The sequence below is a fragment of the Mus caroli genome, unplaced genomic scaffold (genome assembly GCF_978045245.1).
Source record: "Mus caroli unplaced genomic scaffold, Mus_caroli_1 scaffold_15, whole genome shotgun sequence".
Lineage (NCBI taxonomy): Eukaryota > Metazoa > Chordata > Mammalia > Rodentia > Muridae > Mus > Mus caroli.
Window position 1 is genome coordinate 35,009,853 of NW_028227270.1, and position 12,425 is coordinate 35,022,277.

The window sequence follows — 12,425 nt, forward strand, 5'->3', positions numbered from 1 at the left end:
GAACTCTGGTGTGGCTTTAAAGTCTGAGGGTCTACAAATGTTCTAACTCTCTAACTGTACTGAAATGTTGATGATAACTTGTAAAAAGTCCTAAAACTTTCTTGCTCTTTCTCAGGGCCAACTGTAGCCTAACAGCAGGAATGTGGCCTTTGTTTGAAGTCAGCAGGAACTGTGTGGCTCTAGTTTTCAACTTGCTAGTCAGAAATCGCAATAAGGCAAAGGGAAACAGTGATTATAGCATTTATTACTAAGTTGTAAGAGGTTTTCTAGGAAAGCTATCTAAGTGGAAAAGTAGAAAGTTCCGAAGTTGGGAAAGGGGAAATTTTTACTCTAAACAGAGAAAGGGAAAAAATTTTTTTTTTTTTAATATTTTTATTACATATTTTCCTCAAGTACATTTCCAATACTATCCCAAAAGTCCCCCATAGCGCCCCCCACTTCCCTACCCACCCATTCCCATTCTTTTGGCCCTGGCATTCCCCTATATTGGGGCATATAAAGTTTGCAAGTCCAATGGGCCTCTCTTTCCATTGATGGCCGACTAGGCCATCTTTCGATACATATGCAGCTAGAGACAAGAGCTCCAGGGTTCTGGTTAGTACATCATGTTGTTCCAACAATAGGGTTGCAGATCCCTTTAGCTCCTTGGGTACTTTCTCTAGCTTCTCCATTGGGAGCCCTGTGATACATCCAATAGCTGACTGTGAACATCCACTCCTGTGTTTGCTAGGCCCCGGCATCGTCTCACAAGAGACAGCTATATTTGGGTCCTTTCAGCAAGATCTTACTAGTGTATGCAATGGTGTCAGCGTTTAGAAGCTGATTATGGGACGGATCCCTGGATACAGCAGTCTCTAAATGGTCCATCCTTTCATCACAGCTACGAACTTTGTCTCTGTAACTCCTTCCCTGGGTGTTTTGTTCCCAATTCTAAGAAGGTGCACAATGTCCACACTTTGGTCTTCATTCTTCTTGAGTTTCATGCGTTTATCAAATTGTATCTTATATCTTGGGTATCCTAAGTTTTGGGCTAATATCCACTTATCAATGAATACATATTGTGTGAGATCTTTTGTGATTGTGTTACTTCACTCAAGATGATGCCTTCCAGGTCCATCCATTTGTCTAGGAATTTCATAAATTCATTCTTTTTAATAGCTGAGTAGTACTCCATTGTGTAAATGTACCATAATTTCTGTATCCATTCCTCTGTTGAGGGACATCTGGGTTCTTTCCAGCTTCTGGCTATTATAAATAGGGCTGCTATGAACATAGTGGAGCATGTGTCCTTTTTACCGGTTGGGACATCTTCTGGATATATGCCCAGGAGAGGTATTGCTGGATCCTCCGGTAGTACTATGTCCAATTTTCTGAGGAACCGCCAGACTGATTTCCAGAGTGGTTGTACTAGCTTGCAATCCCACCAACAATGGAGGAGTGTTCCACTTTCTCCACATCCTCGCCAGCATCTGCTGTCACCTGAATTTTTGATCTTAGCCATTCTGACTGGTGTGAGGTGGAATCTCAGGGTTGTTTTGATTTGCATTTCCCTGATGATTAAGGATGTTGAACATTTTTTCAGGTGCTTCTCTGCCATTCGGTATTCCTCAGGTGAGAATTCTTTGTTCAGTTCTGAGCCCCATTTTTTAATGGGGTTATTTGACTTTCTGGAGTCCACCTTCTTGAGTTCTTTATATATATTGGATATTAGTCCCTTATCTGATTTAGGATAGGTGAAGATCCTTTCCCAATCTGTTGGTGGTTTTTTTGTCTTATTGATGGTGTCTTTAGCCTTGCAGAAGCTTTGTAGTTTCATGAGGTCCCACTTGTCAATTCTCGATCTTACAGCACAAGCCATTACTGTTCGATTCAGGAATTTTTCCCCTGTGCCCATATCTTCAAGGCTTTTCCCCACTTTCTCCTCTATAAGTTTCAGTGTCTCTGGTTTTATGTGAAGTTCCTTGATCCACTTAGACTTGACCTTAGTACAAGGAGATAGGAATGGATCGATTCGCATTCTTCTACATGTTAACAACCAGTTGTGCCAGCACCATTTGTTGAAAATGCTGTCTTTCTTCCACTGGATGTTTTTAGCTCCCTTGTCGAAGATCAAGTGACCATAGGTGTGTGGATTCATTTCTGGGTCTTCAATTCTATTCCATTGGTCTATTTGTCTGTCACTATACCAGTACCATGCAGTTTTTATCACAATTGCTCTGTAGTAGAGCTTTAGGTCCGGCATGGTGATTCCACCAGAGGTTCTTTTATCCTTGAGGAGGGTTTTTGCTATCCTAGGTTTTTTGTTATTCCAGATGAATTTGCAGATTGCACTTTCTAATTCGTTGAAGAATTGATTTGGAATTTTGATGGGGATTGCATTGAATCTGTAGATTGCTTTTGGCAAGATAGCCATTTTTACAATGTTGATCCTGCCAATCCATGAGCATGGGAGATCTTTCCATCTTCTGAGATCTTCTATAATTTCTTTCTTCAGAGACTTGAAGTTTTTATTATACAGATCTTTCACTTCCTTAGTTAGAGTCACGCCAAGATATTTTATATTATTTGTGACTATTGAGAAGGGTGTTGTTTCCCTAATTTCTTTCTCAGCCTGTTTATTCTTTGTGTAGAGAAAGGCCATTGATTTGTTTGAGTTAATTTTATATCCAGCTACTTCACCGAAGCTGTTTATCAGGCTTAGGAGTTCTCTGGTGGAATTTTTAGGGTCACTTATATATACTATCATATCATCTGCAAAAAGTGATATTTTGACTTCATCTTTTCCAATTTGTATCCCTTTGATCTCCTTTTGTTGTCGAATTGCTCTGGCTAGGACTTCAAGTACAATGTTGAATAGGTATGGAGAAAGTGGACAGCCTTGTCTAGTCCCTGATTTTAGAGGGATTGCTTCAAGCTTCTGACCATTTACTTTGATGTTGGCTACTGGTTTGCTGTAGATTGCTTTTATCATGTTTAGGTATGGGCCTTGAATTCCTGATCTTTCCAAGACTTTTATCATGAATGGGTGTTGGATCTTGTCAAATGCTTTTTCCGCATCTAAGGAGATGACCATGTGGTTTTGTCTTTGAGTTTGTTTATATACTGGATTACGTTGATGGATTTCCGTATATTGAACCATCCCTGCATCCCTGGGATGAATCCTACTTGGTCAGGATGGATGATTGTTTTGATGTGTTCTTGGATTCGGTTAGCAAGAACTTTATTGAGGATTTTTGCATCAATATTCATAAGGGATATTGGTCTGAAGTTTTCGATCTTTGTTGGGTCTTTTTGTGGTTTAGGTATCAGAGTAATTGTGGCTTCATAGAATGAGTTGGGTAGAGTACCTTCTGTTTCTATTTTGTGGAATAGTTTGTGAAGAACTGGGATTAGATCTTCTTTGAAGGTCTGATAGAACTCTGCACTAAACCCATCTGGTCCTGGGCTTTTTTTAGTTGGGAGACTATTAATGACTGCTTCGATTTCTTTGGGGGATATAGGGCTGTTTAGATCATTAACCTGATCTTGATTCAGCTTTGGTACCTGGTATCTGTCTAGGAACTTGTCCATTTCATCCAGGTTCTCCAGTTTTGTTGAGTATAGCCTTTGGTAGAAGGATCTGATGGTGTTTTGGATGTCTTCAGGATCTGTTGTTATGTCTCCTTTTTCATTTCTGATTTTGTTAATTAGGATGCTTTCCCTGTGCCCTCTAGTGAGTCTGGCTAAGGGTTTATCTATCTTGTTGATTTTCTCAAAGAACCAGCTCCTTGATTGGTTGATTCTTTGAATAGTTTTTCTTGTTTCCACTTGGTTGGTTTCACCCCTGAGTTTGATTATTTCCTGCCGTCTACTCCTCTTGGGTGAATTTGCTTCCTTTTGTTCTAGTGCTTTTAGGTGTGTTGTCAAGCTGCTAATGTGTGCTCTCTCTAGTTTCCTTTTGGAGGCACTCATAGCTATGAGTTTTCCTCTTAGAAATGCTTTCATTGCGTCCCATAAGTTTGGGTATGTTGTGGCTTCATTTTCATTGAACTCTAAAAAGTCCTTAATTTCTTTCTTTATTCCTTCCTTGACCAAGGTATCATTGAGAAGAGTGTTGTTCAGTTTCCACGTGAAGGTTGGCTTTCTATTATTTATTTTGTTATTGAAGATCAGCCTTAGTCCATGGTGATCTGATAGGATGCATGGGACAATTTCAATATTTTTATATCTGTTGAGGCCTGTTTTGTGACCAATTATGTGGTCAATTTTGGAGAAGGTACCATGAGGTGCAGAGAATAAGGTATATCCTTTTGTTTTAGGATAGAATGTTCTGTAGATATCGGCCAGATCCATTTGATTCATAATTTCTGTTAGTTTCACTGTGTCCCTGTTTAGTTTCTGTTTCCATGATCTGTCCATTGGTGAAAGTGGTGTGTTGAAGTCTCCCACTATTATTGTATGAGGTGCAATGTGTGCTTTGAGCTTTACTAAAGTTTCTTTAATGAATGTGGCTGCCTTTGTATTTGGAGCATAGATATTCAGGATTGATAGTTCCTCTTGGAGGATTTTACCTTTGATGAGTATGAAGTGTCCCTCCCTGTCTTTTTTAATGACTTTGGGTTGGAAGTCAATCTTATCAGATATTAGAATGGCTACTCCAGCTTGTTTCTTCATGCCATTTGCTTGGAAAATTGTTTTCCAGCCTTTCATTCTGAGGTAGTGTCTATCCTTTTCTCTGAGATGAGTTTCCTGTAAGCAGCAAAATGTTGGGTCTTGTTTGTGTAGCCAGTTTGTTAGTCTATGTCTTTTTATCGGGGAGTTGAGTCCATTGATATTAAGAGATATTAAGGAAAAGTAATTGTTGTTTCCTGTTATTTTTGATGTTAAAGTTGGCATTCTGTTCTTGTGGCTGTCTTCTTTTAGGTTTGTTGAGGGATTACCTTCTTGTTGTTTCTAGGGCGTGGTTCCTGTCCTTGTATTGGTTTTTTTCTGTTATTATCCTTTGAAGGGCTGGATTCGTGGAGAGATAATGTGTGAATTTGGTTTTGTCGTGGAATACTTTGGTTTCTCCATCTATGTTAATTGAGAGTTTGGCTGGGTATAGTAGCCTGGGCTGGAATTTGTGTTCTTTTAGTGTCTGTATAACATCCGTCCAGGATCTTCTGGCTTTCATAGTCTCTGGTGAAAAGTCTGGTGTAATTCTGATAGGCTTGCCTTTATATGTTACTTGGCCTTTTTCTCTTACTGCTTTTAGTATTCTATCTTTATTTAGAGCATTTGTTGCTCTGATTATTATGTGTCGGGAGGTATTTCTTTTCTGGTCCAGTCTATTTGGAGTTCTGTAGGCTTCTTGTATGTTCATGGGCATCTCTTTCTTTAGATTTGGGAAGTTTTCTTCTATAATTTTGTTGAAGATGTTTGCTGGTCCTTTGAGTTGAAAATCTTCATTCTCATCCACTCCTATTATCCGTAGGTTTGGTCTTCTCATTATGTCCTGTATTTCTTGGATGTTTTGAGTTAGGATCTTTTTGCATTTTACATTTTCCTTGATTGTTGTGCCGATGTTCTCTATGGAGTCTTCTGCACCTGAGATTCTCTCTTCCATCTCTTGTATTCTGTTGCTGATGCTCGTATCTATGGTTCCAGATTTCTTTCCTAGGGTTTCTATCTCCAGTGTTGCCTCATTTTGGGTTTTCTTTATTGTGTCTACTTCCCTTTTTAGGTCTAGTATGGTTTTGTTCATTTCCATCATCTGTTTGGATGTGTTTTCCTGTTTTTCTGTAAGGACTTCTACCTGTTTGATTATGTTATCATGTTTTTCTTTAAGGATTTGTAACTCTTTAGCAGTGTTCTCCTGCAATTGTTTAAGGGATTTTTGTGCTTCCTCTTTATTGTCTTCTGCCTTTTTATCAGTGTTCTCCTGCATTTCTTTAAGTGTGTTATTAAAGTCCTTCTTGAAGTCCTCTATCATCATCAGGAGATATGCTTTTAAATCCGTGTCTAGCTTTTCCGGTGTGTTGGGGTGCCCTGGACTGGGCGAAGTGGGGGTGCTGGGTTCTGATGATGGTGAGTTGTCTTGGTTCCTGTTAGTAAGATTATTACGTTTACCTTTCGCCATCTGGTAATCTCTGGGGTTAGTTGTTATCGTTGTAAAAATATGGAACGCTTCACGAATTTGCGTGTCATCCTTGCGCAGGGGCCATGCTAATCTTCTCTGTATCGTTCCAATTTTAGTATATGTGCTGCCGAAGCGAGCACGGGAAAAAATTTTTTTCTTCTCTCTTTTCTCATCGATTTGTCCTCAGTACTTATATATCTTTCAGAATACATGACCACATGTTAAAAAGTTCATCACAAGCTCACACACACACACAAAAATCGAATCATAAGTTTAAATAGAAGTTTACAATATGTTGGGAGCCGGCCTGCAGCTCACATGGACCGGGGTTACTCCTGGTAGGCAAACTGGGGCTGAAAAGACAGAAACTAGGAGGTCGAGAGAAAAAGTGGATGCCAAGACCAGGTTCCTGATCAAGGCTCAAATGTTTAATAGCAAACTGTGCTTATAAAGGGGGGGGAGGCCCATTCCCCGATAATCCATTCTTGGAGCCTGGAACCAGCTGCAGGTGACTGACTTGCAGGATAGGGTGTAGTCTCCGGAATATCTCAGGGGCCTCTCAGCAGGTAGCAGTGTCTTGGAGGAGCAGTGGCAGATGGCAGAACAATAGAGCCATCTAGGTTGGAAGGCTCCACCATAGGTAATCTTCTTCTTAGTGGCAGCAAGTTCAAAGTCTGGATCAGCCTGTTTCAGGCTGGGGGGAGGCTAATACTTAGTAGTTGTTACATATGTTTAATAATAACAGGAAATACATATTAATAGCAGGAATCTTTTCTACAGTGACTTTTCTTAGGCCTTGTCTTTCAGAGCAAATCTGTCATGGATTAATCTGAAGCAGACCATCTCATGAAGATCACCTGCTAGTTACTAGCTTGTTCTGTTCTGGCTCCTGACAAGAAAGGGGAGCCTCCCTCCCAAATTTGGGTATAACATGCTGCTCCACAGTACATCATGTCACTGAACATCTAGACACATCCTCTCCCACAGAGTCCAAATGAGGCAGTGCCATTAGGGGAACAGAATCCACAGGCAGACAGCAGATTCAGGGACAACCTGTATTCTCTTTTTGGCTGGTAGTTCAGTCTCTGAGACCCCCAAGGGTTCAAGTTAATTGATTCTGTTCATCTTCCAATGGAGTCCCTGTCCTCTTTGGGTCCCTCAGTCCTTCCTCAATCTCTTCCACAATATTCCCTGACCTTCAACTAATGTGAGGCTGTGTGTCTCTGCATCTCTTTCTACTGGCTTCTAGGTAGAGCCTCTCAGATGACAGTTATGCTAGGCTCCTATCTGCAAACATAATAGAGTGTCATTAATTATCTCGGGGTTGCTTCTTGCTCATGAGATTGGTCTCAATTTGGGCAAGTCATTGGTTGCCCATTCCCTTCATCACTGCTCTCTTTGCCTCTGCACATCTTGGAGGCATGGCAAATTTTTGTTTTGTGGGTGGGTTATTGTCCTTATTCCTCCACTGAGAATCATTTCTGCCTACAGAAAATGGCTAGTTCAGGATTCATATTCCGCACTGCTAGAGTCTCAGCTAGAATCACGGTTGACATTAGAAATGACTTTATGGTTGCCTCAGAGTCCAACAATGATATCACCAAACCCTATGCAACAAGGACCCTCTTGCATCTGTTGCCATGGCAACTGCCACATATTCTCTGAGTGCTATTTACATGTGTGCCTCACCTGTGTTCAGTGATGCATGTGTTTATATCATGACCCAAATAAAAGGCAGAACCCCCCAACCTTCTCTCCTTCTTTTCCTTCTTCTCTTCCTTCTTTCCTCCCAATAAACCTCTTCTTATGGGGCTGTGCTGGCCTGGTGTGATCTATCTGGATATGAGCTGCCTTCTAACACAACATTTGGTGCCTTAACTAGGATATTGCTAGTGATCACTCAGCTGTGAGCACTGCTGCTGCCACATGGGCTTCTGCAGCCACCACGGCAGACCACCACATGGATTTCCACCTCGTGAGCCACCACTGGACACACACATCCCCACCACATCAGCTAGCTGCTACCATGTTGGTTAAGCTCCACTGGCAATACCTCATTAGGACAGCTCTATGAGTCACACAGTATCAAACTTCCCACTATAAGATCGTCAGAAATTCTTACACAAACATTGCTGGAATAGTAATGTTTTCCCTTCAGTTGGCAGGAAAGGGCTCTTCCCCCAGAAAGGTCTGGCCAACCTCTATGGGCTTAGAGGTGGGCATTTCATGGTCCATATGATTAGCCTCCTAGCCTATGTACAAAATAGGACTTCAACCATTGGGTGACTCACCTCTTGAAATTGGTTTTTAACATCCCATTCCAGCTGTACAGCAAAACTTAGGTGAGCCACTTTCATTAGTGAGTCTAGGACTAATCAAAGCAGGATGACCTGAACATCTATTCTGGCTGTAATTCATTGTTGGACTTTTTCTCAAGATGTTATCAGTATGAATAGTTCAATAACATCCCTATCACTTAAAAGGTGGCTCGTTGTCTTCCACTGTGCCTCTAGGCTCCACACTGGGATGTCTGCTGGAAAATCTCAAATCTCTAAAGTTAATGCCCAACTTGAGGTCATCAAAGCTGGTACAACTCTACAATAAGGTTTGCAATCAGTACTCATTAGACAATGGGCTCTAAATGACCAGTTAGTGGCATACTAGATCCAATTGTTTTAAGGGATCTTCACACATACTGCCAGCAGTCTGATAAATGCAAAGAGGTCCCTTATGCACAAGCTTATGCCTATCTATGCTCCAACCTCTTTCTCTTTTCTTCTTGTTCCCCAACCCGACTTGTGATAGCCAAGAAACTTCTACCAGATGACACTACAACCCTCGATCCAGCAAATGAACTACCTCCTTTCTGCAACAGACTTGTCTCTACACCTTCCAAAATCCCAACTACCTCTTCTGCTTCTTCTCACCAGGCCTCCCAAGAGCCTCCTTGCTCTACCTCTTGAGACTCCTCCCCTCCTCCTGTACCAGCAGTAGTCTGCTCCATTCATCGTGCACCAGCAACTACTTTTACCACTTACTTTAAGTCCACAGCCAAAACTCTCACAAGTCCCTCTCCCCCTGGGACACTGACCCAGCAATGGTCCTTCCTTTAAAGGAAGTTGCTGGAGTAGATGGTCTAATCAGACTACATGTCCCTCTCTCACTAAATGAACTTTTTCAAATAGAAAACAGACTGGGATCCTATACCTCAAACTCCTCTGCCTTTCATTAGAGTTTCAGTACATTACTCAATCTTATAACATGATTCTATACAATTTATATATGATCCTCACTAATAATTTACTTCATGACAAAGAGGAGTTTGGGAGCAGGTGAGAATACATGCAGTCAAGACTCATGAAACAGATGCAACATATTCAATTGGATCTGAGACAGTACCTGACCAAGATCCTCTATGGAATTATAATTCCCCAAATGGTATTTTAGCCACATATAGATTTATAATCTGCCTCCTGGCTAGTTTCTATAGGGCAGCCTTAAAACCAATAAATTTCAAAATTGTCTCCATCTCAATTTTCAGAGCACCTTACAAAGGCCCTATTAAAAGACACAAATCTAAACCCTGAAAAACCAGAAGGTAAGCAACTTCTGATGACCTACTTTTGTTCCCAGAACCTCCTTTACATAAAAGCCAAATTTAGAGGTATGGAGAGGGGAGCCCTAACTCCACCAGCAGATGTCCTGGGACCCACCTCTCCTTCTCAATCCCCTATTGTCACGGTAAGAGGACAATCTTACCTTCCTCACCAGAGCCCACTACTTAGTTGCATTTTTAGAGATATTCTCCTCACTCATTTCTTTTTGGTAGTGCCATCATGTCCTGAATCCTTATTGGGAATGGATATTCTAGCTAAGTTGGGAGACTCTATTTCCTTTGATCCCCTCATTTGCCTAAACCCAAGCTCACAAACAGCTCATTTGCTCCTTCTTCTAGCCAGTCAACCTACCAACCCTAACATGCTGTTTCCTTTACCAGCTTCTTAGGTAGCCATCTTAGTCTGGGATGTTGAGAACTCCTCTCTTGCTAAACATTACTCTCCTGTTGTCACCCAATTACTGGAATATACCAGGTCTATCACTCAAGCACAATATCTTCTCTCTCTATAGAGCCTCATAAGTCTATCATCTCTGACCTCTTAAGGAAAAAAAAAACCTTTGCCCTCTTCCCCATTAGCACCCCTATACTAGCAGCTGAAAAACCTAATGAAATCTATCACCTGGCTCAAGACCCCAGCCACATTAGTTCTGCAGTGGTTCCTCACCATCCTGTTGTGGATAATCCTTATACATTTCTTTCCATTTTTTATTTCTCAGTCCTGGATATCAAGGATGTGTTTTTCTCTTCCCATCTAGTTGCCCAATTACAGAACATATTTGCTATTACCTGGACAGTCCCTGACAGACACTTTTCTACTCAACTCATATGGACTGTTCTACCTCAGGGATTTCAGGACATCCCACTCCTATTTGGCCAGGCTCTGGCTTCTACCTTAATTTCTCTGTCTCTCCTTAAATCTAAGATTGTCCATTTCATATATGGCATACTTCTCTGTAGCTCATCTCTAAATATTAAACAAGTGGACACCTCTGATCTTCTGAATTTCCTTTCCAACCAAGGCTACATGGTCTCACCTTATAAAGTCCAACCGTCCACTCCTCAGTTCACCTATTTGGAACTAAAAATTACTCCAACCCACAAGGCTAGTACCTTAGATAGGAAGAATCTGATTCAGTCTCTAACTGTTTCTTCTAGAAAAGAAGAGATTTTATCATTCCTAGGAAAAGCCAGGTTGTTTTTCTCCTGGGTTCCTTCTTTTCCCCTCCTTCACCACTCCTTATATGACATGTCATTAGGAACTAGTCAATTACCTCTTCTTAAACTTGTTTACCAAGCCTTTAAAAAGGCTATAACAGGCTCTCCTTAAGGCCCTGGCCTTACATCTCGCTGACCTGACTCGTCCTTTTTCCCTTTACATAAATGAAAAAGAGGGATTTGCCTTTGGAGTCCTAAGTCACCAACTGGGACCCTGTTTTGAATCTGTAGCATACCTGTCAAAAAAATTAGATCTAACCATCCAGGGATGGGACCTTAGCAGCCATAGAACTCCTTATTAGAAATCAACAAACCTAACCTTTAGGTCACCTATAATTGTCTTCCCTTCTCATAATCTGTCACAGTTAGTAACTTACAAAGCCTTGAATATACTACCTCCTTCCAGGGTTCTCTCTCTTCAGGTAGGACTAACAGAAAATTTCACACTCACCTTCCAATCATGCCTGCCTCTTAATATTTCCAATCTTCTTCCTCAACCACATATTAACCACTCACTATTTCACTCCCGCAATGAAAATTTAGAGAAATTATTACCTCATCCTTCACACATACAGGAGGATACATTGCTTCAGGCCACCTATACCTGGTATAAAGGTGGCAGGTTTTTCTACATGAAGGGGCCAGAAGAGCTGGCTATAGGATAGTGTTGAGGCACAGGCTATTCCTGTTCATAACAACAACCAACAGCCTGAACTAATAGTCCTTACCTGTGCTTTTCAACTGGCACAGGGACAATCTCTCAACATCTACAAAGATTCCAAATACACTATCCATATCCTGCTGTCTCATGCTGCTATATGGAAGGAACTTGTATTACTTATGGTAAAAGGAGGATCAGTAATGCAAACCAAATTATGGTCATGCTAAAGGCTTCCAATCTCCCCACAGCTTTTGGGATTGTCCACTGTAGATCTCACCAGACAGATGACTCTATTGTCCCCAAGGAAACATCAGAGCTGATGAGGTTGCTAGAGCTGTGGCCCTTATGGGCACTGACTCTTCTCATCATTCCAGGGACATTCTTACACTACAATCCGCAGCCCCACTCTCATTCCCTGACACTTGTAAACTCTGTCTTATCTTCACCAGTTCTTTCATCCTAGCAGTCTTACTTTGTTAGAACCTACCTACAACTTACTCTGGAGGTTTACGTTTCTTAAAATCTATCACATTCTCTTGCAAAATCTGTCAGATGTCAGATTCCAACTCCAAGTTTTGTAGTACCCCTTTTCCTACCCATCAGGCTAGAGGTTCTCTTCCTGGAACTGACTCACTATTTGACTTTACACATATGCCCACTGTCAAAAGTGACAAGTACCTCCTGGTCTTGGTGGATACCTTGTTAGGGTGGGTGGAGGCATTTTTTACAACTAATAAAAAGGTTGAGACAATTTCTGATCTCCTCCTCCAAGAGATCATCCCACAATTTTGTGTCGCAACCTTCCTCCAGTCGGACAATGGTTCTGAATCCAT

The 12,425-nt window shown here is 41.2% G+C and overlaps 1 non-coding gene across 1 annotated transcript; it reads right to left on the reverse strand.

Moving 5' to 3' along the window:
• Positions 1-6,130: 6,130 nt before the first annotated feature.
• On the reverse strand, positions 6,131-6,237 carry LOC115029183 (U6 spliceosomal RNA). The gene has a single exon (XR_003834737.2). It is a non-coding gene; the product is annotated as a U6 spliceosomal RNA (small nuclear RNA).
• Positions 6,238-12,425: the final 6,188 nt, after the last annotated feature.